Here is a 23822-nt window from a genome sequence, read left to right on the forward strand (position 1 = left end):
GTCCGACCTGCTTGTGACAATAGGAATGCGACGGAGGATAATATCGCCTGGAGGAGAGGATGTGTACACTGCAATTTCACAACTGGGGGAAGGACGTTGATTACGTCGCCAGCACCAACAAGCTGCTGCTGACGTCACAACGCATCGTCTACGTAAAGATAAGATATAATACAAAACTGCCTCCTTTCATGAAGACTCAAAGAATGTCATATACAGGGTGCCCACAAAGTCTGGCTACATAGGGAATTCTAACAAATTCTAATAAATACTCTGTATTCTATATATATATCAATAAATACATAAATAATAATAAAATGAATTCCAATAATTCTATTAAATTTTGTTTCTTCCCAGACTGACGCATGCAGCTGTGTGAGCAGTTTGCAGATAAATTGGATGAAAATATTAATTTTTCTAAAGACTGTGAGTCGTTCAGTGATGAATCAGTGTCCGCAGCTCGTGGTCGTGCGGTAGCGTTGTCGCTTCCCACGCCCGGGTTCCCGGGTTCGATTCCCGGCGGGTTAGGGATTTTCTCTGACTCGTGATGACTGGGTGTTGTGTGATGTCCTTAGGTTAGTTAGGTTTAAGTAGTTCTAAGTTCTAGGGGCCATAGATGTTAAGTCCCATAGTGCTCAGAGCCATTTGAACCATTTTGATGAATCAGTGTTTTCCGTCAGTGGTGAACTGAACAGATAAAGTGCTAGGGCCTGTCTCCTTTGATGGACATGTGACGAGTGAAACTTATCTGAACGTACTGAGAGACAAATTGATGCCTCAAATTGAGCGTTTGGGTGAATAAATTCGAGGTTGGTTTCAGCAGGATGGGGGCGCCTGCCCTTTCTGCTGCAGTTGTGAGAGGATGGTTGAATGACTATTTTCCTCACTGGATAGGGAGAAGAAATCATTTAGAGTGATCCCCTCATTCGACAGAGCTTTCTCCCCTAAATTTCTTTTTCTGGGGGTATGCTGAAAAATAAAGTTTATTCGATTACGACTGCTGAAAGTTGTTTTAGTGCCATTAAATCTCCTTGCCTGATTGCTCCTTCAATCCTACCTTTCTGTATATAACTTTGTAAATTAAACACTTTTCTCTGCGTGCACCCCACGGCCTCAATAAAGTTGAAGAACGACTTTTTTCCACCAGACTGTGTATACTTTTTTTATCACTCTACCGGTTCGGGTATTGCCCATTCTTAAGTGTGTCTGAAAACGTAACAACATACCGTAGCAAAAAAACAGCTAAACACGAATCATCAAACGTCTTGATCTTAAATATAAAGGTGCATGATATAAAAATGCTTATGAGAACAAAAGTGGTACCACGTTACTTAAACATCACATCCAGCCAGAAACACTAAGAAAAACAACCTTGCAATACAGCCCAAAAGCCACACTGTTTACATTCACTAACGAACTGTCACATGTGCGTTTTGAATGGAAAGTTTTGAACCGCCAGTCCGGGAGTAAAAATACAATGATCTTACAACTGTCAATACGATTTCAAACAGTTATGTGAAAAACACGTTATATAAATAAATCAGTGTCGCACATAAGCACCCATACAGAATCTTTAGCACATATGTGGAGACATATTTCTTCAAATTTTGACAGTTACTTCGTTAATAATTATTATTAGCCTATTATTTGACCCTCTTCTGTGGAAACAGTATTATCTCCTGCCACTTTTCCTTTATTTGAAGCTAGAATTCTTTTACATACCTTATCGGAGTGTATTATCTTCATTGTTAAACGTCTGTCTATTTGATTTGTTTTTACATGGAGAATCACTGTGAACCACACCCAATCAGATTATTATTTATCTCAATACATTGGTGTCCATTATAATAACGTATAAATATATAACTCGAGCTTCACAGACACTCATCGCACTGATGATAAGGTTGGTTATTGTGTAGGCTTTTCATTCCAACGCTAAGAAAGCAAAAACTAAAGGAAAAAAGAGGGAGCAAATTGAGCTATTCGTCTCCACTTTATCTACCTTTTAGTGTCGCTGTGCTAATAGCGTCCTTCCTAACTTTTTCCATAACATGGAGCTATCCGTTGAGCGGTGGAGGTGTGTAAACGAACTGCTTGATGGTGTAGCTCCCTCGTGTTGTTCCATAACCTGTACCTTGCACCGCGTGTCTGCTACGCAGACGTGACGGAAAAGGCAGAGCTGAGTCACGCAAAGACATCTAAACTTTGGGCCGTAAAATCTTAACTTGTACATCAGCGTCAAAGTGACGCCTTGCAACTCAGCTGAGACGTCTCTGGCTAGCTTTAACAGCGAGACTAGGGCCAAGGTGACTACGATTCTACGACCGACAGTTCGTGAGAGATCTTCGTCGGCACCTTATCGGGGCATTCTTTGTACTGAAACTTAATAACAAGTTGTATAAGTAACTTTAAGTATTATTTTCGGTCTTTTCTCCAATATGAATGAGTTGCAAATGAAAGTCCTGGCATCTTCTAATTACCATCGTAAAGTGAAAACAAAATAAAGGTATTTAAAACGGAAGTGAGAGAGGGTATTAAAATTAAGCGAAATTTTCTTTTCTGGGTATTAAAATTAAGTGAAATTTTCTTTTCTGGCTATTTTCTCAATGAACAGTATGATGAAACAAGCACAGGCGCGAGACAGAGGAAATGAAGATTTGGAAGAGAAAACTGGATGAAAAGAGAAGTGATAACGTTGAAAAATTAAATTATCATTTGTGCTAATTAGAATGAAGGTTAATCTGAAAAAAAAAAATCGTAAGTTGTCACCACCCAGTGCAAAGCTGTCTTGTATTGCGCACTCAGATCGATATAGCACGTGTCATGCCGATATGACAGCTTGCCTGGTGAGCAATAGCGTAAGACAGGGTAACGAAAGAACGCATGTTCAAAGAAACAATTCATCCCGCATTCACAGCTGAAGCAAGTCAACCCACGGGAAAACAATGAAGAAACGGTCACAGACTTCATGCTGTACTTGGGCGTTAGCTGTTTGATCAGAAGAATCCTCAATATACACAACATGTCGTACAGGGTAATATCGGAGCTATAAACGCCAAACAGATAAATCTGCAGCAGTAGAGCATTGCCTTGGAAGAAGTCATCTAATGATCTATAAGAAGCCGTAGATTATATCACTTCTGCTGTCCTCCTGGGACTGACTAATAGGGAGGATTTCCAGTGAATGGCCGCTGAGTGTTGGCAGGCACAGATGATGAGCAGGCACAACAATAACAGATATTTACGGTTATGCAGTCGGACAGGAATCTGACCCCACCTGTACTACGATCCAGCCTTCTGGAATTGTGAACATAAACTGGTTGACGACTTTCATTTCTATGCCAGTTGTATCCAATTAGAAGGAAAAAATGATGTGTAGTGCTATTCGGTCACTAAATAGAGTTCTCATAGCTTAGAGTACAATAATTCTGAAAGGAAAGTATACAGTCAGTGCGTAGAACGAGTCTTGTTAGTGGGACAGGAACATCTCAAAGCAAATTCACTTGCAAATCGATTGTTTGTCGGCGAGCAACGAAGAGATTCTTATTGAGATTTAGTAGAAAAACCAGGAAAACAGAATGTGAATCAGGAAACTGGCTGAGTGAATGTGACTATGACTGTAATGGAACTGATATGGAAATTGAAAATCAAGTTTGACTAGATGGGTAGCCAGGCGAATGGATGGTAATGGGGCAAAGACTTTTTTTTTTACTGGAGTCCAAGGCATGAGGAACGACTGAGACATCTATCTAATGGGAGGAAGCTACATGAGGGCAGAACACGCTGGGGTAACAAACGTGCAGCTGGTCTGGAGGTGGCCTTTATATAACAGTGTTTTTGGTCAGTTGCCGTTTGTGTAGTCCATTAACGATATGTCAGACACTATTAATAGTAACCTCCGAGTCTTTGCATGTGATGCAATTATCTATAATGAAGTAATATCTGAAAATAAGGTGTCCCATCTTAAAATATTGCCAGAATATGTGGGGTTCGTAATGACGAGGACTAACAGGGGATATTGAAGAGTATCCGGGATGACCGTGGCTTTGTTGACTCACAGGACTGTGTCATTGCGATGCCGAGAAACCTGAACTGGCAAACATTTTAAGGTAGACCCCAACAATCCCATGCTTATAAAGTTTCAATAAAGAGTACTGAGATGCTGGGAATATACTACACACGCTCCTGTGTTGAGTGCGAGGACCAGATTAACTACAGGATGCACAGGAGCATCTAAGCAGTTATTCTACGTTTCATACCCGAATACGTGAATGGAGCAGGAATAATCTATAATACGTGGTTCAGTCGTATGTATCCTCTGACATAAACTTCACTTCACTTCGCTTGCTAGGTATTGATGTAAATGGATGTTACACGACTATTGATAGAGATGAGTTAGGGATATTTGTGTGGCTGTGCATGCTTAAATGTGTGTGTTTATGTATTTGTTTCTTTGTGATACGAAAGATACACTATTGGACATTAAAATTGCTACACCAAGAAGAAATGCAGATGATAAACGGGTATTCATTGGGCAAATATACTAGAACTGACATGTGATTACATTTTCACGCAATTTGAGTGCATAGATCCTGAGAAATCAGTACCCAGAACAACCACCTTTGGCCCTAATAACGGCCTTGATACGCCTGGGCATTGAGTCAAACAGGGCTTGGATGGCGTGTACAGGTACAGCTGCTCATGCAGCTTCAACACGATACCACAGTTCATGAAGAGTAGTGACTGGCTTATTGTACGAGCCAGTAGCTCGGCCACCATTGACCAGACGTTTTCAGTTGGTGACAGATCTGGAGAATGTGCTGACCAGGGCAGCAGTCGAACATTTTCTGTATCCAGAAAGGCCCATACAGGACCTGCAACATGCAGTCGTGCATTATCCTGCTGAAACGTAGGGTTTCGCACGGATCGAATGAAGGGTAGAGCCACGGGTCGTAACACATCTGAAATGTAACGTCCACTGTCCAAAGTGCCGTCAATGCGAACAAGAACTGACCGAGACGTGTAACCAATGGCACCCCATACCATCACGCCGGGTGATACGCCAGTATGGCGATGACGAATACACGCTTCCAATGTGCGTTCACCGCGATGTCGCCAAACACGGATGCAACCATCATGATGCTGTAAACAGAACCTGGATTCATCCGAAAAAATGACGTTTTGCCATTCGTGCACCCAGGTTCGTCGTTGAGTACACCATCGCAGGCGCTCCTGTCTGTGATGCAGCGTCAAGGGTAACAGCAGCCATGGCCTCCGAGCTGACAGTCCATGCTGCTGCAAACGTCGTCGAACTGTTCGTACAGATGGTTGTGGTCTTGCAAACGTCCCCATCTGTTGACTTAGGGATCGAGACGTGGCTGCACGATCCGTTAGAGCCATGGGGATAAGATGCCTGTTATCTCGCCTGCTAGTGATACGAGGCCGTTGGGATCCAGCACGGCGTTCCGTATTACCCTCCTCAACCCACCGATTCCATATTCTGCTAACAGTCATTGGATCTCGACGAACGCGAGCAGCAATGTGGCGATACGATAAACCGCAATCGCGATAGGCTACAATCCGACCTTTATCAAAGTCGGAAACGTGATGGTACACATTTCTCCTCCTTACACGAGGCATCACAACGTTTCACCAGGCAACACCGGTCAACTGCTGTTTGTGTATGAGAAATCAGTTGGAAACCTTCCTCATGTCAGCATGTTGTAGGTGTCGCCACCGGCGCCAACCTTGTGTGAATGATCTGAAAAGCAAACCATTTGCATATCACAGCATCTTCTTCCTGTCTGTTAAATTTCGCGCCTGTAGCACGTCATCTTCGTGGTGTAGCAATTTTAATGGCCAGTAGTGTATTATGCAAATGAATATTGATACACAAAACTGGTAGTTACACGTGCTGTGTACGCAGTCACACTGGGTAGATAGCAGTAGCTTCAGAGCGCACCACCAGCCAGACAGTCTCCAGCCGTGGTGCCACAAAGTTGTGACGTGTCACCGTATAGACGGCACTCATAACGGGAACCTATTTACGCTTCCGCCACAAGACCTCAAAAGTTCACTCCATGCTACAATGAGTCAGCCACCATAGAAATCACTGCACCAGGAACTACTTTCTGCCTCTGCGGAATAGATCCCACATGGACATCCTTCCTGCCTGCACGAAGCGGTCGCACAGCCACTCTGCCAGTTCATCGACAGTAGCAGTTCTAGTCTGCAGTGATCATCAGCCCAGACAGTGAGCTGCTATTAACGAGTGACCATCAGATAATAAACACCCTTTGTCAAAGTGTTATTCAAATATGAGCCAGGATTAAATAACTGTTAAATACAATAGTCCAGACTGAATTTCGATATGGCTGATTCCTTTATGATGTTGCAAACTTTTAGGGATGATGGAGAGTGGTAAATGCATCAGTTTGAGGTAAGAGGCGATGGTCTAGAAACGACAGGGTTCTGATACATCCGACAGTGGAATACATATATCGGTACTGTTGCTGCTAATGTTGCAGGGTAGGTAACTTTCAGAGGTGGTAGTATAGACCAAAAGAAGAAAAGTGTCTAGCAAACATATGCTATAAAATTGATATCTTAATATGCATCGGCATGTATTCAGAACAAGAGATGGGTTTCACAGCAGGGAAGGTGAACAAGTTGGTTAAAATGGCTCTGAGCACTATGGGACTTAACATCTGAGGTTATCAGTCCCCTAGAACTTAGAACTACTTGAACCTAACTAACCTAAGGACATCATACACATCCATACCCGAGGCAGGATTCGAACCTGCGACCGTAGCAGTCGCACGGTTCCGGACGGAAGCGCCTAGAACCGCTCGGCCGCCGCGGCGGTGTATAAGTGCCCATAGCTCTTAAGGTATTCATTCCAAAGGTCATGTTTACTTGACTTTTTTTCTTGGTTTAGTCCGTGCTACCACCTCTGAAAGTTGCCAACATTACAATCTTAGCAACAACAGTACCTGCACATGTATTCCAATGTCAGAGATAGCAGAACGGTTTTCGCTTATAAGTTTCTACTCGGTCGTTTCCGGATCGCGGTCCCTTATCTCAAATACATTTGACCTTCTCATCCCAGAAAGTTTAACACCATCAGAGAATCTCCCTGTAGATTAGATAGTTCTTCTGTACTGTTTAGATTAGTGTGTAGGACTTTAACTACAGAGCCACAGAGCATTCATCAATCAAAGCTTGGCCGGCCGGTCTGGAACCGCGTGACCGCTACGGTCGGAGGTTCGAATCCTGCCTCGGGCATGGATGTGCGTGATGTCCTTAGGTTAGTTATTTTGAAGTTCTAGGGGACTGATGACCACAGATGTTAAGTCCCATAGTGCTCAGAGCCATCTGAACCAATCAAAGCTGAGTATTCAAGCATAACTGATTTTAATAAATGTTGAATAATTTCTACATCTTATGTTGTCAATATCGGTTGTGTGACCAGTTCAATTGCTAGCGTGTAAGTAAGCTAGCTTTGTACAGCAACCACACTTATAAAGTAGGGGGTTAGCTTCCCGCTCCCTTGTGTGTTGGGTGCCAGACTTATTTCGGTGAATACAACATTATGTTTTGGTTATTGTGATGATCTAAAATTCATTGCGGTGAACAGTAATTTTTTTGTTGTGTATGTATGTGCGATATATTCCCACCTTTAACCATGGTGAATGATGTAAATGAGAATTTTCTCTTGCAGAGTACATTTTTTGAGTACAGCTGCTGGTGATGGACCACTCACCAAAGGCTAATAAAAGAATACGTTTTGAAAAAGCCCTTTCCGGGAAAGACTTTAAAGTTGAAAGGGAAAACGAGTGATTGTCCTGACGCTGCTCCTGAATCGTCGTCAAGGCAATCTCAACCCGTAAATAAATTTGCTCGAACACAGAGCACAAGGCACGTGGAAGCGCAGAAGAAATATCAGCCCGAACTGTTTTATACGTTTTTATAGAGAAAATGGAAGGCTTGACGGTAGTTTGAAGCCCTATAAGCCCTCCTCTCACAGCAATTAAAAGGCTGTCTGTTTTTAGTAACGATGATCCCTTCTTAATGAATGCTGCAGAGGAAGTAACTCTCCCTATACACGGTAGCACTAAACAGCTAAGACGGCACAACGGGGAGCTTTTAATTAGAGCATCGCGAATGAAATGAAAATATTAATTACTCGGCTTCAGCCTCTTCCTCCCTCCAGGGTAGGACCACTTAAGACTTAGGCAGGGAGAAGAGCTTCACTTTCTTTGGCGTCGGTCCTTCCAACACAAAAATCATTATTCATTCTTTTATACAGCACGTTCATCTCTTCACAAACGTACCAGTTACGATTGATGTCGTCAGTAACCTCGATCACATTTTGTATTCCTTGTCGTCGCTTATCATCAACGCACCCTCCTCCCATACCATTTCCGACATCGTGAAATTGATCAGTCCTCTGTTTCTTACTAGATTCTACAAGAAACTAATCTTTATATTTCACTTAAGGACAAAATCTGGACTGAAAAGAATCAAACCATTTGAGATTTTGTGTCACAGAAGGATGCCGAAAATTTAGTCGATTGATTAGATAAGACATGAAAAAGTTCTCTGCAGAGCCAGTGAGGAAAGGAATGTGCGGAGAACTGTGACAATAAAGACGGAGAGGGTGCTAGAACATGTGCTAACGCCTCAGAAACAATTTACAAGGTACTAGAGGGAGCTGTAAGATAATATACTGTAGGTGAACACAGAGATTGGAACTTAAGTAAATTTCTCATAGCCTAGAATTTCTGGCGAATTGGAGTATTGATGTGCTGTGAACCGTGAATTTACTTTACTTACTAGCGATTCATCAAGAACATTAACACATTTAATCACACTATGTGAGCGTGAAAGTAGTTGCCAGGGTGTAACTGACGAAATCAAAATGAAATTCCTTTTAACAAATGGGAATTTTATTCCTAAAAGCCTTTTTTTTAAGAAACAGATTTAAAATTATAAGCAGAAAGCACCTTCTAAATATCAAGTTACAATTTATTCAGAGGCAGAAAGAAACAAATATTTGAGTGTATGAGCTTTCGGGCTGAGAACACTAAAATCAAAAGATTAACTTGCCACCGAAGGTGCAACTTGATTTTAACTTCTAAGAAAGGTCTTACGGTGGAAGGGTGGCAACTTTATATACTAAACTGACCATTTAAATAAAAGACCATGAAATGCAATCTTACACAAAATTATACAAGGTTGGCCAAACATGCTCTACAATACACATATACCGCCTCTCAACATAGGCAAGATAAAAAACATATTTCAGGAATTATGCCGTTACACTTCAAGCAGTAAATTCGTTAACACACCGAATCCGACAAACATGCCCGCATCTCGTGGTCGTGCGGTAGCGTTCTCGCTTCCCACGCCCGGGTTCCCGGGTTCGATTCCCGGCGGGGTCAGGGATTTTCTCTGCCTCGTGATGGCTGGGTGTTGTGTGCTGTCCTTAGGTTAGTTAGGTTTAAGTAGTTCTAAGTTCTAGGGGACTGATGACCATAGATGTTAAGTCCCATAGTGCTCAGAGCCATTTGAACCATTTGAACCGACAAACATGACAGAGGCAGTTATTAACGTATAGTTTGATAGGGAGATTACCAAACAACCCAAACCGCAGGTTGCTCTGACCCGCCCCTACTCCACAGGGGAAAAACGGACCACCCAACTCATAAATAACCACCTTCCCGCGGGTGGGCAAACGGAGAAGAATGGTGGGACGACCCCAAAACAAAGCGGCTGGTGACCTCACCAAGAAAACAAGTAAATGAAACAACATATCACCAATCACTTAACTTCTAATAAAGTGCGATTTCTGGCGAAGACCTGGCGCAGCACCCCCAAATCGCTCTCCCGAACCGTCCGCTGCCAGCCGCTTCAACGGACGCAGGAAGGCGCGCCGATCTCCCGTCTCACGGCGTCGCAGCTCGCACCGGCCACACCGATGTCGTGGGTTGACTCCTGCTGCTCTCGTCTCGGACGCGAAGCCACTACCCCTCGTTATACGGCGCGGCCCACTGGACTCACGTGGCGACCTCACATGCGCCGACGCTCAAGGCGGACAAGTCATCTTGTGTCTCAGTGCGCGACCGACTAACCGATCGATCCAACCGCCAATGACCTTTGCCTGAGCAACTCGAGCAGACTGGCGGCCTAACGCGCAGACTCAGATGCAGGAACTAAGCCCCCGACCGGGCGACCACTCGTTGAGTTCTATCACTGCGCCACAAATTCGGACGAGAGACAGATCCCAGACTGACCCAGTGGCGAGCTCATAGCGCCCCTTAAATGCACGTGAGCAGGCAACCTTTCCCCTTTCCCACCAGAGGGAGACACCAAAGCTGCGATTGCCACACCGGCGCCACAGCCAGAAACGGAGGGCGACTGCTTCACGCAACGCGCTGCGCTGCGCTCTTCAAAACAGCTATTTTTACTACATCTCATGCTGGGCTGCACAGAAGGAGCCATCGCGAATGATTGCTGTTTAGAGAATACAGTTGGGTGTACCTTGGAAACGTGGAACTAGAGTCAACGACTAATCCTTCCACCATTGGAAAACATCTGACAGGGGAACCTCCCCATCGCACTCCCCTCAGATTTAGTTATAAGTTGGCACAGTAGATAGGCCTTGAAAAACTGAACACAGATCAATTGAGAAAACAGGAAGAAGTTGTGTGGAACTGTGAAAAAATAAGCAAAATAGACAAACTGAGTACTTCACGGGAAGATAGGCAACATCAAGGAGAGTGGCAACGGAGGAGCGCAGTGGTCTTCTGGTAACGTGAGCAGCTGCGGAACGAAAGGTCCATGGTTCAAATCTTCCATCGAGTGAAAAGTTTAATTTTTTATTTTTAGTTAATGTGGCAAACTCTTATGTTTTCATCACTTTTTTGGGAGTGATTATCACATCCACAAGAAAACCTAAATCGGGCAAGGTAGAAGAATCTTTTTACCCATTCGCCAAGTGTACAAGTTAGGTGGGTCGACAACATATTCCTGTCATGTGACGCAAATGCCGTCACCAGTGTCGTATAGAATATATCAGATGTGTTTTCCTGTGGAGGAATCGGTTGACCTATGACCTTGCGATCAAATGTTTTCGGTTCCCATTGGAGAGGCACGTCCTTTCGTCTACTAATCGCACAGTTTTGCGATGCGGTCGCAAAACACAGACACTAAACTTATTACAGTGAACAGAGACGTCAATGAACGAACGGACAGATAATAAATATGCAAAAATAAAGAAAGTAAAGTTTTCACTTGAGGGAAGACTTGAACCAAGGACTTCCCGTGCCGCAGCTGCTCACGCTACCACGGGACCACGGCGCTCCTGAACTGATATTGTCCATGATGTTGCCTATGTGGCCCATGGAATACTCAGTTTGTATATTTTGCTTATTTTTTCACAATTCCACGCAACTTCTTCCTGTTTTCTCAATTGATCTGTGTTCAGTTTATCAAGGCCTATCCACTGTGCCAACTTATAACTAAATCTGAGGGGGGTGCGACGGGGAGATTCCCTTGTGAGAAACATTAGAGAAATACGGCAGACACACACAATTGGTCCATTTCGAGACCGAAAACTGCGACGGCTTCATTAAATTTTGAAAGATTTTCAAGAGAGACACAAATTTTGGTGTCTGACAATTGCAAACAGCATTCATGGGATATTTTAGCATTTCAAGAAACACACAAAGGGGTGAACGATCAGAGATCGAAAAGGCTGAAGACGGTATTAGACCGTCCTAATGAACAATATGGTAGTGCTATCTTTACAAGACCAGCTATAGAGATTAAGGCAACAAGTATCATGGTCACAAACAAAATAGAAATTTTAACAACTAAAGTACAGTCATGTGCTACTGCATCAGTGTATATACCATTTAATATTCAACCATCAAAGTGTCAACTGGAAATATAAGTCGAAAACAAGGAAGGAGTAGTAAACTTGAAATTTATTTTCGACCTTTCAAGACAGAGCGGCAGATGACAGAGAGAATATAATCCTCACAATATCTTCTTTACTGAGAGCACTGCTCATTGTGTTACAAAAACAGTAGAAGAATCTATCTCCAGGGTACAAGATTGCGTTACATGACAGTTTATGCCCTAACCGCCACACAATCTATTTTTATAATGTAATATGCACATCGTAGCAGCCAGCATAGTCGGTTCGTTAACACTGCATGGAAACTGCAGACAATTTTCACTACTGCCAATGATTGCACCGCTAATTACTTTTTTCTCCTTTTCTTTTGCAGCCTTGGTGGATTTCTTTAGATGGCTCGTGAATGGAGTGTCATAAATCTTTTAGGCACCTAAAGGCATCTTTACGTAGATATAGGACAGGGAAATAGTAGCTTCACACATCCACACAGCAGGAGCATAGGTGAGGGTGGACTGCATTTCATAAGAACTGCATTTAGTAAGACACTAAGAGAAATCCTTTTGGCTAGATAATATACGAAGTCCAGAAGAAAAACACTGATGATGAGACCCACTGTTGGACTCTGCCACTTGGCGTAGGAATGTTTGTTCAAATTCCAGTGAGGGAATCCATGATTGGTTCACATTAATCATTTCGGTAGAAGGAGCGATTTCCTGTACATGCCTGCGTACAAGGCTTTTGATCGTCTATGGTTGGAAACCTCTGATATAGTGGGAGAGATTTTACATCTTACTTCCAACGCCGTACCGTTATTGGTAATAGTTACTAGTCGGAACTCGCAACTTTTTCTGCATTTGGCTCGTGAAAGTTCCTGTTCTGTCGGAACCAGAAATGGTTAGGAAAGTCAGAACATACTTATTGCAAGGACATAGAAGAGTAGACGTGCCATAGGGATGTCGAAGAGTACACTTGCTCTAGGCGGCTGTAGAGGTATTTAGAGAGCGAGGTGTCTTCAACATAAAGCAAAGTACAGAGGTCGAGCTGGCCTGAGAACCTTCTACCTCTGCTGCAGCTGTCTTCCAAAATTGCACCATTTAAGGGTGGTAAGCATGTGTGCCATTGATGCATCCACCGATGCGAGGGGGACGCGAAACCAATTAACTTACATAGCGAAGATGTAAATTTCACTGCCAGCTAGTTGCACCCATCGTGCACTTTTGTGAATGTACTGGGGCTCGTTCTACCTTTTCGGAGATCTCTCCTTACATCACTAACTATTTTCACAGTCATTGGCCATATCCACGACATAGTTTCGTAATATGCTTTCATGTGACCACCCACCTGTGCCAAGGCTGTAGTTTGTATTTGCTACGTCTTGCCCATTTGTATATGTTTATAAGCTTGATTTACCGGGTAAATGACATTGTTTGATGTCTTATGACAATAAACCATATCGTTATAGTGACTACTAGTTTCCTTAAACAGTTTGAAGAGTCCATTAATGTATCCGTGTCAGGTTTGCTACTTCCGTACATAATTGGCACCTGTTAATTTTCTTTTAATAAGACCTAATAAAGTGCAGGACATTTGCTCCTCTAAAATCTGCACGGTCTCATGGGGAGCTTCCCTTCTTCATAGGTCACAGGAGATCGGACATGTAGCAAATTAGGGGTATGCTAAATAGCTCAACCGACACGTCGCAATTACCCTAAATCTTGTATAGTTTCTGGTGTCATCTGAGTAGAAACTGTTCTCTTCAATTAATGTTGTAACTTCATCGAAGCGAAATAGAAGGCCTTCAGAGAAGATCAGAATCTCGAAGCTGAACATATAGAGACAGGCCCAAAAAACTACAAAGAATTTGTTGAACTTGTAAAGAAATTATCAAGGAGGTGTATTCCATGTGGGTGTAGAACCCAGTTTATATCCGGCCTTGATTTTTAAAAAAGTTCACAAGACCTCTTAAACGACTATCGTAGCAAGTACAATGCAGATCCTTTCTCATCAGATAAAATTAATCCGAAGAAGAAGAACTTCTCTGAAACATAGCTGAGCAAAGAAGGGAGAGATGAGCCAAATTACTGACCGATCTGGACATAAACAGAAAAGTCAAAGAGCGTGAACACTGATAAGAAAAGTAAGCAATGATCCTATGACTTCGGCGTCCAGCACAAACGTTACTGCGAGTCACATTGCTCGCCACCTTCTACTGAATGGAAAGACAAAACAGAAGGCGACTCCATTGAATCGCAAGATAAACTTATAAGGAGAGAGCAAATATCTAGAAACTGAATTCCCTCCGGAAGAACACGGAAGGGCAGTGCAAGGACTGAAATAAAATGAAACCGTAGGCCTTGATAACATGCAAAATGAGCAAATGAAACAGTTTCGTCCAAAAAAAAAAAAAAATGAATGGCTAGCACGAATGATGAACAGATGTTGGGAAACATTTCAGATTCCCAAGCTGTGGAGAAAAGCACTAGAAGTAGCATTACTGAACCCTGGCAAAGAGACAAATAAGCCAAAAAAATTTCCCTCCTCTTACCTTATTCTGCCACCTACATACAATATTTCAATAAATAATTATGTCAGGAATGGCAGGAAAAAACGATACAAAACTGATCCCTGAATAACCTCGTTTTAGAACGTGGAAATCAACTAGTAGTCAAATACTAAAGCTGAGTCAACACACTGAAGACGACTTCGAAACTTGATTGATAATGTCTGCTCTCCTTGTTGACCTTTTTGCTGTCTACTATACAGTAAACCAGCAGTGACCTCTCACGAAAGTCTATGAAATAACAAAGTGCACCCACTGGCTTGCAGAATCGAAAATTATACGTAACACCCCCAATGGAAGAAAGTTGGATAGACAAACCAATAGAACTGATTAACAAGGAAGTGTTCTTTCCTCTATTTTTAACGCCGGAAGTGCATATCCACCTATTTCCATCTATTATACTATAAATTTTTTCCTTATTTTGTTACCTGAAGATATGACATTTCGGTATCTATATATATATTCTTGCATTTATGTCGATGTATAATTGGTTTGTTTTGTAAATATTGTTTGTATTTTTACGCTGGGTCTTGCCTAGGGAAAACTATGCTATCGAACGATACATCGATAGGTCGTGTGGAGAGCCAAAGTGTTTAGGATCTTTGGTACTGTTGGATCTGCCGCGTGGAGCGCGGGCAGAGCGGAGTCTGGCTGGAGTAGGGCGGTGGAGCAGGTGTGTTGTGTGACGCTCCCGTGAGTTGCCGCGCTTCCGGGGTTTGGCAGCGTGTAATTGCGCTCGAGTTGCTATGATAGTTCCTGACACGGTGTCGCGGACGGGAAACATTAGCTGGCACACATCAAGAGCCCGTTTCGCCTGGTGACCGTGTCGAGAAGAAGGCGCGTCAACATCCAGCTTCTGCAACAGCGACGGCCGACAATGAGTGACTGTCGCTCCCTCCTCGATCGAAGACTTCAAACCTTCAATCAACCAACAAGGAAGACTGGAAGCACGTAAAGTTTTAGAACTGTATGGCAGACCTCAGCTTTTCAAACTGTTCCATTTGCATCACTAAAATACAGCAATTTAGCATGAACCTTTGTTGCTCATTGTTCCAATTGCATTACCAAGCAGGGTCCCTTCCTTCTCCGAAATGAACCCGAGTGTCGTTGAAATTCAAACGCCAGCCTTAAAGTAATATCATTCCATTTCACTGCTTTAATTTCAAAGTTCAGTTAAAGTATTCATAGCTGGCTGCAATATTTAGATTACACAATCACAAATTAAGAGTGTGAGTTTTGTTACCATGTTTTAGCTTACCTGTGACTGCAGCTCAGCTTGGTACGTACTAAATTTTACTACTGTTAATTGTTCAGAATCATTTAATTCAAGTTAAAAGTTAAATGTCTTATTTCTAAATTGCGTAGATTCAAGTAGCTTTTGAAATGATTGTTGAGGTAGCCCAAGACTAACCTTATTTTATTGAATTTCGTAGTGCTTCAGAAACAAAGTTCACTATTAATTTCAGTCACTAAATTAACTTTCAATTTAGTCAGAGTGTAGCGAAATTTATTACTTCTGACGAACATTCAGTTTTCACACAACACGTGTCAACCGTCAGTCGCTACGCTTTTAGTGCTAATTATATGTGCATTAACCTTCCTTTTTCAGTAATTATGGTAGTTTTCCATAGGACTGGCGACTCTAATTTTCCCCAAATCTCAAATATCTAATTAGCGCCAGTTAATTGTTAATGTAACGACCACACATTTACTTTCTTCATTAACTTTACCCCTTTTCAAAATTAATTTTCACCAATTTCATTTGCATTTTTCCTTCCATTTAGATGTAACCCTTCCCTCCCTCTTTACCGACAGATTAACTTCAGTGACGATTACTTTTCCCAAATTTCCATTAGGTACACGCGGTTTAATTTTTCACTGTCATTAAGGTCGATAACTGAGGGGGAGGTTACATATTCAGTGTAATATGTGCACAAATACCAACCACAGCACCCAGAATGGAGACTACTCATTAGTGCTCAAGGAAGATCATTTGAAGAGATTGGAAGAAAATTTACAGAGGCTTGAAAACCGACCTAGTCCAGAAAGAACTCAAGTATGCACATTTTGACACGACGTGGGTGGCTAGTTTTGGCCGTAAGCGGCGCTCAGTTTGCCCACCGGATGTGAACGGTTCCAGCCAGAGCTTTGATGGGCATGCTGGTGGCCCACAAAGGCGGCATGGCTAACCGACGTCGCAACAGTAGTCCGACCATGTGCTCCTGTCTTATTCAAACTAAACAGATATGACGTTATCTGCATGCACAAAGACACGATTTATATTGTACTCATTTGCACACCCACTACGTAAACTATTTCAGGTATGGTGGAAGACAGTGTGTTAGATTAGAGAGAAGACGAATACAATTCTGCCGGTATACAGACATGGTCTGTAATTAATGCGTGTAGCAAGCTACATCGACGAGATTTATATAACTGAAATTTAGTACATGATTGGTATCTTTCATAATATTTGTTGTTGAAAAGTGATCAACCCATAAAATTGTAGTGCTCATTAGTGAACATCGAGTGAAGTATTCACATGCATTACAACCCAATTAATTAACTTGTCAGACAATTTTTTATTGAACTTTAATTAAAAATCAGCGTAATATTTAATACAAGACACCCACGCGATTAGCAAGGCTATGAGTGTTGGCAAACGTGACTGAATGGTGAATTTGAATGTGAGGTAATGGGCGAGCTGTAGCGCCCTGGAAATACTCTAAGATCGGAGTTGGCGTGGCCACACTGGGGCCTCTCGGTGCGCTGGCCACGGCTTGTCGGTGTCCACGTGCTGCCGAACATTAGCCGGGCGCCATCGGCCGCATGGCTGGGAATTCCATGATGACGCTGTGTCGATGAAGGAGACGTAGCAGGGAGTGTCTGAATAGACTTTGATGGATTTATTCTATGCAGCTACGTTAGTGCAGCTCAGAAAAAGTGGCGAGACGGTGATTCTGTTTGCCCTGGAAAGCTGGAGCAGCAATACCTTACCATTTTGCAGTACCAAACCAATGCATAGCACTGTCTTAGATGACGGTCGCGGCGCAAGCATCTGCAGACTAGAGGTATGCAGTGTCTGTTATTGTGGGCACGAAATATGCAAAGTCGCGAGCAGGCGATCTCTCAGATGGATTGCATTTATTCTTTAATAGAGCCCTGAAACATCAGCAGATTGCAGTGCGTGACACTCTCGTTCACCAATCATACCATGGATCATTTTGACTCACTTATTTGGCAGTGTGTACAAGGGGACGAACGTCAAGGTGACAAATATGATATGAATAAAATTGTTTTCAGTACAACGACTTGTCTGAGATGACTGAGGTCCACACTGTCGTTACAGCTAAGACTTCACCACAGGCTCCCCAGTCAAGATCAATACCAGTGCACACTCATTCTCAGGGCGGGTGTCCTAAGTGCAACCCACTCATAACAAAAGTCCTTTCCATAAAAACTCTGTAAACTCCAAAAGTGCACCAACGCAACGTCCTCCACATGGGTTCATGCCAGTCACAAGACTCCAAGAGCGCCACGTGTCACCTTAGCTTGCTGCTGTACCTCACACCCAATCCTGTTGTTGTTGTTGTTGTGGTCTTCAGTCCTGAGACTGGTTTGATGCAGCTCTCCATGCTACTCTATCCTGTGCAAGCTTCTTCATCTCCCAGTACCTACTGCAACCTACATCCTTCTGAATCTGCTTAGTGTATTCATCCCTTGGTCTCCCTCTACGATTTTTACCCTCCACGCTGCCCTCCAATGCTAAATTTGTGATCTCTTGATGCCTCAAAACATGTACTACCAACCGATCCCTTCTTATAGTCAAGTTGTGCCACAAACTTCTCTTCTCCCCAATCCTATTCAATACCTCCTCATTAGTTACGTGATCTACCCACCTTATCTTCAGCATTCTTCTGTAGCACCACACTTCGAAAGCTTCTGTTCTCTTCTTGTCCAAACTAGTTATCGTCCATGTTTCACTTCCATACATGGCTACACTCCATACAAATACTTTCAGAAACGACTTCCTGACACTTAAATCTATACTCGATGTTAACAAATTTCTCTTCTTGAGAAACGCTTTCCTTGCCATTGCCAGTCTACATTTTATATCCTCTCTACTTCGACCATCATCAGTTATTTTACTCCCTAAATAGCAAAACTCCTTTACTACTTTAAGTGTCTCATTTCCTAATCTAATTCCCTCAGCATCACCCGACTTAATTCGACTACATTCCATTATCCTCGTTTTGCTTTTGTTGATGTTCATCTTATATCCTTCTTTCAAGACACTGTCCATTCCGTTCAACTGCTCTTCCAAGTCCTTTGCTGTCTCTGACAGAATTACAATGTCATCGGCGAACCTTAAAGTTTTTACTTCTTCTCCATGAATTTTAATACCTACTCCGAATTTTTCTTTTGTTCCCTTTACTGCTTGCTCAATATACAGATTGAATAACATCGGGGAGAGGCTACAACCCTGTCTCACTCCTTTCCCAACCACTGCTTTCTTTTCATGCCCCTCGACTCTTATAACTGCCACCTGGTTTCTGTATAAATTGTAAATAGCCTTTCGCTCTCTGTATTTTACCCCTGCCACCTTTAGAATTTGAAAGAGAGTATTCCAGTTAACATTGTCAAAAGCTTTCTCTAAGTCTACAAATGCTAGAAATGTAGGTTTGCCTTTTCTTAATCTTTCTTCTAAGATAAGTCGTAAGGTTAGTATTGCCTCACGTGTTCCAACATTTCTACGGAATCCAAACTGATCTTCCCCGAGGTCCGCTTCTACCAGTTTTTCCATTCGTCTGTAAGGAATTCGCGTTAGTATTTTGCAGCTGTGACTTATTAAACTGATAGTTCGGTAATTTTCACATCTGTCAACACCTGCTTTCTTTGGGATTGGAATTATTATATTCTTCTTGAACTCTGTGGGTATTTCGCCTGTCTCATACATCTTGCTCACCAGATGGTAGAGTTTTGTCATGACTGGCTCTCCCAAGGCCATCAGTAGTTCTAATGGAATGTTGTCTACTCCCGGGGCCTTGTTTCGACTCTGGTCTTTCAGTGCTCTGTCAAACTCTTCACGCAGTATCTTATCTCCCATTTCATCTTCATCTACATCCTCTTCCATTTCCATAATATTGTCCTCAAGTACATCGCCCTTGTATAAACCCTCTATATACTCCTTCCACCTTTCTGCCTTCCCTTCTTTGCTTATAACTGGGTTGCCATCTGAGCTCTTGATATTCATACGAGTGGTTCTCTTCTCTCCAAAGGTCTCTTTAATTTTCCTGTAGGCAGTATCTATCTTACCCCTGGTGAGAGAAGCCTCTACATCCTTACATTTGTCTACACCCAATCCTAACCGAAGTTAATAATATCCTTTTCCTAGCTGCAGGAGCAACCAACACCTGACTCATAAGCTTCCATTCTGGGAGGAGACGTTATGCTCCTGAATTGTGTTTGCTATGGCCCCTTTAGGCAGCGTATTTTGAGAGTTTTCGTTTAGACCTAAAGAGAACAACCCATTTATCATAGAGATAATGGGCTAAATGTTAAAGCATGGTCGACCAGGGGCCTTGGCTTAACTAAGAGAAGTGCTTTTATGCCCCACCATACGCCATTTCAGAGCCGCCATAAACTTTGTTTTCTTTCCTAAAATTGTTTGTAAGGCCCGAAACTTCCCAAGTAACTCAGCAGGCAGAGGGATGACACCATCTGATGACTTCATCTGTAGCATCCAGTCCAAGGCCAACATGGAAACTCGTGGATTTTTATCGACGCCAGCTCTTTACACAATGGTTATTTATGACAGTGTTGAAATGCCTCGGCTGGGCGACCTACTTTCTCTCCCTCCCACGGTCCCTGCCATGGCCAGAAACGTCCAACAGGTAGATCAACGTATGCAGATTTCCGCCTCTTTGTCCGAAAGCGTTGTCTGCACACCAGTGTGAGGAAATCTTGGGACCAGCATTCTGTCCCCAATAAGTGCTTTGAGATGTTCCTCTCCCAAACAGCTGCATGTGGCTTCCAAGCCCTGAAGCTTCACCAAACCGCCTACAAGTTCTCAGATACAGAAATTACTAATCGGAGGAGAGCTACCATAAAGATCTCACTTGCATTAACAATGTACATGCTCCCATCAGTGCCTGCTTTTGTTGATAACTTCCTGTCGTCTCACAGAAAGAGATGTCTGGAGTCTAAGAACAACATTAAAAAATAGCACTGAGTATGAAAATGAGTGAGAGAATGACTCGTACTCTGTCATGCGAGGTCTGCATAGATCAAATGATGCGAACAGTGATGATCGAAATAAGTAAAAAAAAAAGTCAGCAGACTAATTTCTAATTTTATTCATCCTTTTCCTATATCACTTTTTTCAAGCCATTTTCTTGGACTATCTCCCCAAGATATTAAACTTCTTAATCTTCCTTATTTAGCCGACATTTATTTTGAAAACTTCCTCTGCGTTTTCTATATTGGCAAAAAAATTTGTATTTTCTGCAAAAATTCTTAATCCCGAGCTAATGACTGTTTCTGCTGAAAGAAGTCTTTCGTATATCATCTTCTAATTCTTCTTCGTAAGGTTTATCCCGCGCTAACAGGGTCCACTTGTGGACACACCTGTCTCCATATGGATCTGTCAAGGGCATCTTCATAGGTGGCAGTGATGAATTCCATATCTTTCTTGATACGGCCTACCCATCGTGTCTTGAGTCTCCCACGAGGTCGTCGGCTACTTGTGGCCAGGTGCATAGTTGTTCTTGCCAGTGAGTCTGCGTTATTGCGCATGGCGTGTGTGTACCTCTCCTGTAGTTTGTCTGAGATGGGTTCAACTCCAAGTTCCCATTGGACTTTGATGTTTGTTGCATGATCAAATCGGGTAAGCCCAATGTACCATCAGACCATACGCAGTTCCATCACGTGGAGAGCCTGCTTAAGCTTCGTTGTCGTTGGTCAGCACTCCGACCCTTTCATATAAACATTTGAATTGTGGCGTAAAGGCATACGGCAATCACACAGGACGCCAATCACCTGACGCCATTGCAGCTTTCCTGTGTTAACAGGAGCACAGACATCTGGTAGGCTTTCACCATTCCCTGCTCCCTGCCGCTGTTGGATAAGCAGCTGCAGCAGCAAGTCGTATACCCCTAGCTTACTTATTTGTTACATAGTTTAATTCTTAATTTCTTTGCGTGTTTTTGGGTACTTGCATTGTTTAATTCATAAATTTCTGGCGTATTATAGTATTTGAGAGTTGTAACATCGCGCTTTAGTGTTTACTTCGTAGATTCTTACTTAAATTGCGTGTGAGTTTCGTGTAGGAGGTGTAACTTCGAGTTTTAGTTACTGTAATCGTAAATTCAGGTAGATTGTAGCGCAGTCGTTAGGCATTTGTACAGATTAGTTAATACATTCTTTGCGTGTTTCCCTTGCGTTATTTAGGCACTGACTCGTGTTTTAGTAACTGTTGTTCAACATCGATTAGAATGGACAGGGACTGTGATTGCTGTGTTGGGATGAGGGCTGAGTTGGCATCCCTTCGCTCACAGCTGCAAGCGGCGCTGACTTCGGTCGCGCAGCTTGAGACTGTTACCAATGGGCCCCGGTTGCTGCCCGCAGTGGGGCTGAGCCTTCGCCTGTGGTTGATTGGGAGGTCGTTCCAAGGCGTGGCAGGCAGCGAAAGACGTCCCCGGAGGCTGATCAGAAAGCCTCCCCGGTGCGTCTGACAAACAGGTTTCAGGCATTGTCTCTGGTTGAGCCAGATGCAGCTGCCTGCCCTGTTTCAGGGGATGATTCTCAGTCTTCAAGGTCCGGGCAATCACAGAGGGTGGGCTTATTGGTAGTTGGGAGCTCTAATGTTAGGCGCGTAATGGGGCCCCTTAGGGATATGGCGGCTAAGGAGAGGAATAAATCCAGTGTGCACTCCGTGTGCATTCCGGGTGGAGTCATCCTGATGTGGAAAGGGTCCTTCTGGATGCCATGAGGAGCACAGGGTGCAGCCAGCTGCAGGTGGTGGCACATGTAGGCACTAATGACGTGTGTCGCTTTGGATCTGAGGAAATTCTCTCTGGATTCCAGCGGCTATCTGATTTGGTGAAGGCTGCCGGTCTTGCTTACGAGATGAAGGCAGAGCTCACCATCTGCAGCATCGCTGACAGAACCGACTGCGGACCTTTGGTGCAGAGCCGGGTGGAGGGTCTGAATCAGAGGCTCAGACGGTTTTGCGACCGTGTTGGTTGCAGATTCCTTGAATTGCGCCATAGGGTGGGGGGTTTCGGGTTCCGCTGAATAGGTCAGGAGTTCACTACACTCAGCTGGCGGCTACACGGGTAGCGGAGGCTGTGTGGCGTGGACTTGGCGGTTTTTTAGGTTAGAAGGCCTCGGGAAAGTACGGGGTGGGCTGCAATCTCAAAGGGTGCATGGCAAATACAGGACGTGCTTGGATCAAGGAACAGTCGGAATTGTAGTTGTAAATTGTTGTAGTTGTGCTCGGAAAGTCCCTGAGCTTCAAGCGCTAATAGAAAGCACAGAAGCTGGAATCGTTATAGGTACAGAAAGCTGGCTAAAGCCAGAAATAAGTTCTGCAGAAATTTTTGCGAAGTCTCTGACGGTGTTCAGGAAAGATAGAGTAGGCAGAATTGGTGGTGGAATGTTTGTATGTGTCAGTAGTGGTTTATCTTGTGGTGAAGTCGAAGTAGATACTCCGTGCGAATTGGTATGGGTTGAGGTTATACTTAACAGCCGAACTAAGTTAATAATTGGCTCCTTCTACCGACCCCCAGACTCCGATGATATAGTTTTGGAACAGTTCAGAGAAAATTTGAGTCTCGTAAAAAATAAATACCCCACTCATACGGTTATAGTTGGTGGGGACTTCAACCTTCCCTCGATATGTTGGCAAAAATACTTGTTCAAAACCGGTGGTAGGCAGAAAACATCTTCCGAGATTGTCCTAAATGCTTTCTCCGAAAATTATTTCGAGCAGTTAGTCCACGAAACCACGCGAATTGTAAATGGTTGCGAAAACACACTTGACCTCTTAGCCACAAACAATCTAGAGCTGATAGAGAACATCGTGACTGATACAGGGATTAGTGATCACAAGGTCGTTGTAGCTAGGCTCAATACCGTTTCTTCCAAATCCACCAGAAACAAACGCAAAATAATTTTATTTCAAAAAGCGGATAAAGTGTCACTAGAAGCCTTCCTAAGAGACAATCTCCATTCCTTCCGAACTGACTATGCAAATATAGACGAGATGTGGTTCAAATTCAAAGATATAGTAGCAACAGCAATTGAGAGATTCATACCTCATAAATTGGTAAGAGATGGAAC

This window comes from Schistocerca piceifrons, chromosome 1, assembly GCF_021461385.2.
Source record: "Schistocerca piceifrons isolate TAMUIC-IGC-003096 chromosome 1, iqSchPice1.1, whole genome shotgun sequence".
Taxonomy (NCBI): Eukaryota; Metazoa; Arthropoda; class Insecta; order Orthoptera; family Acrididae; genus Schistocerca; species Schistocerca piceifrons.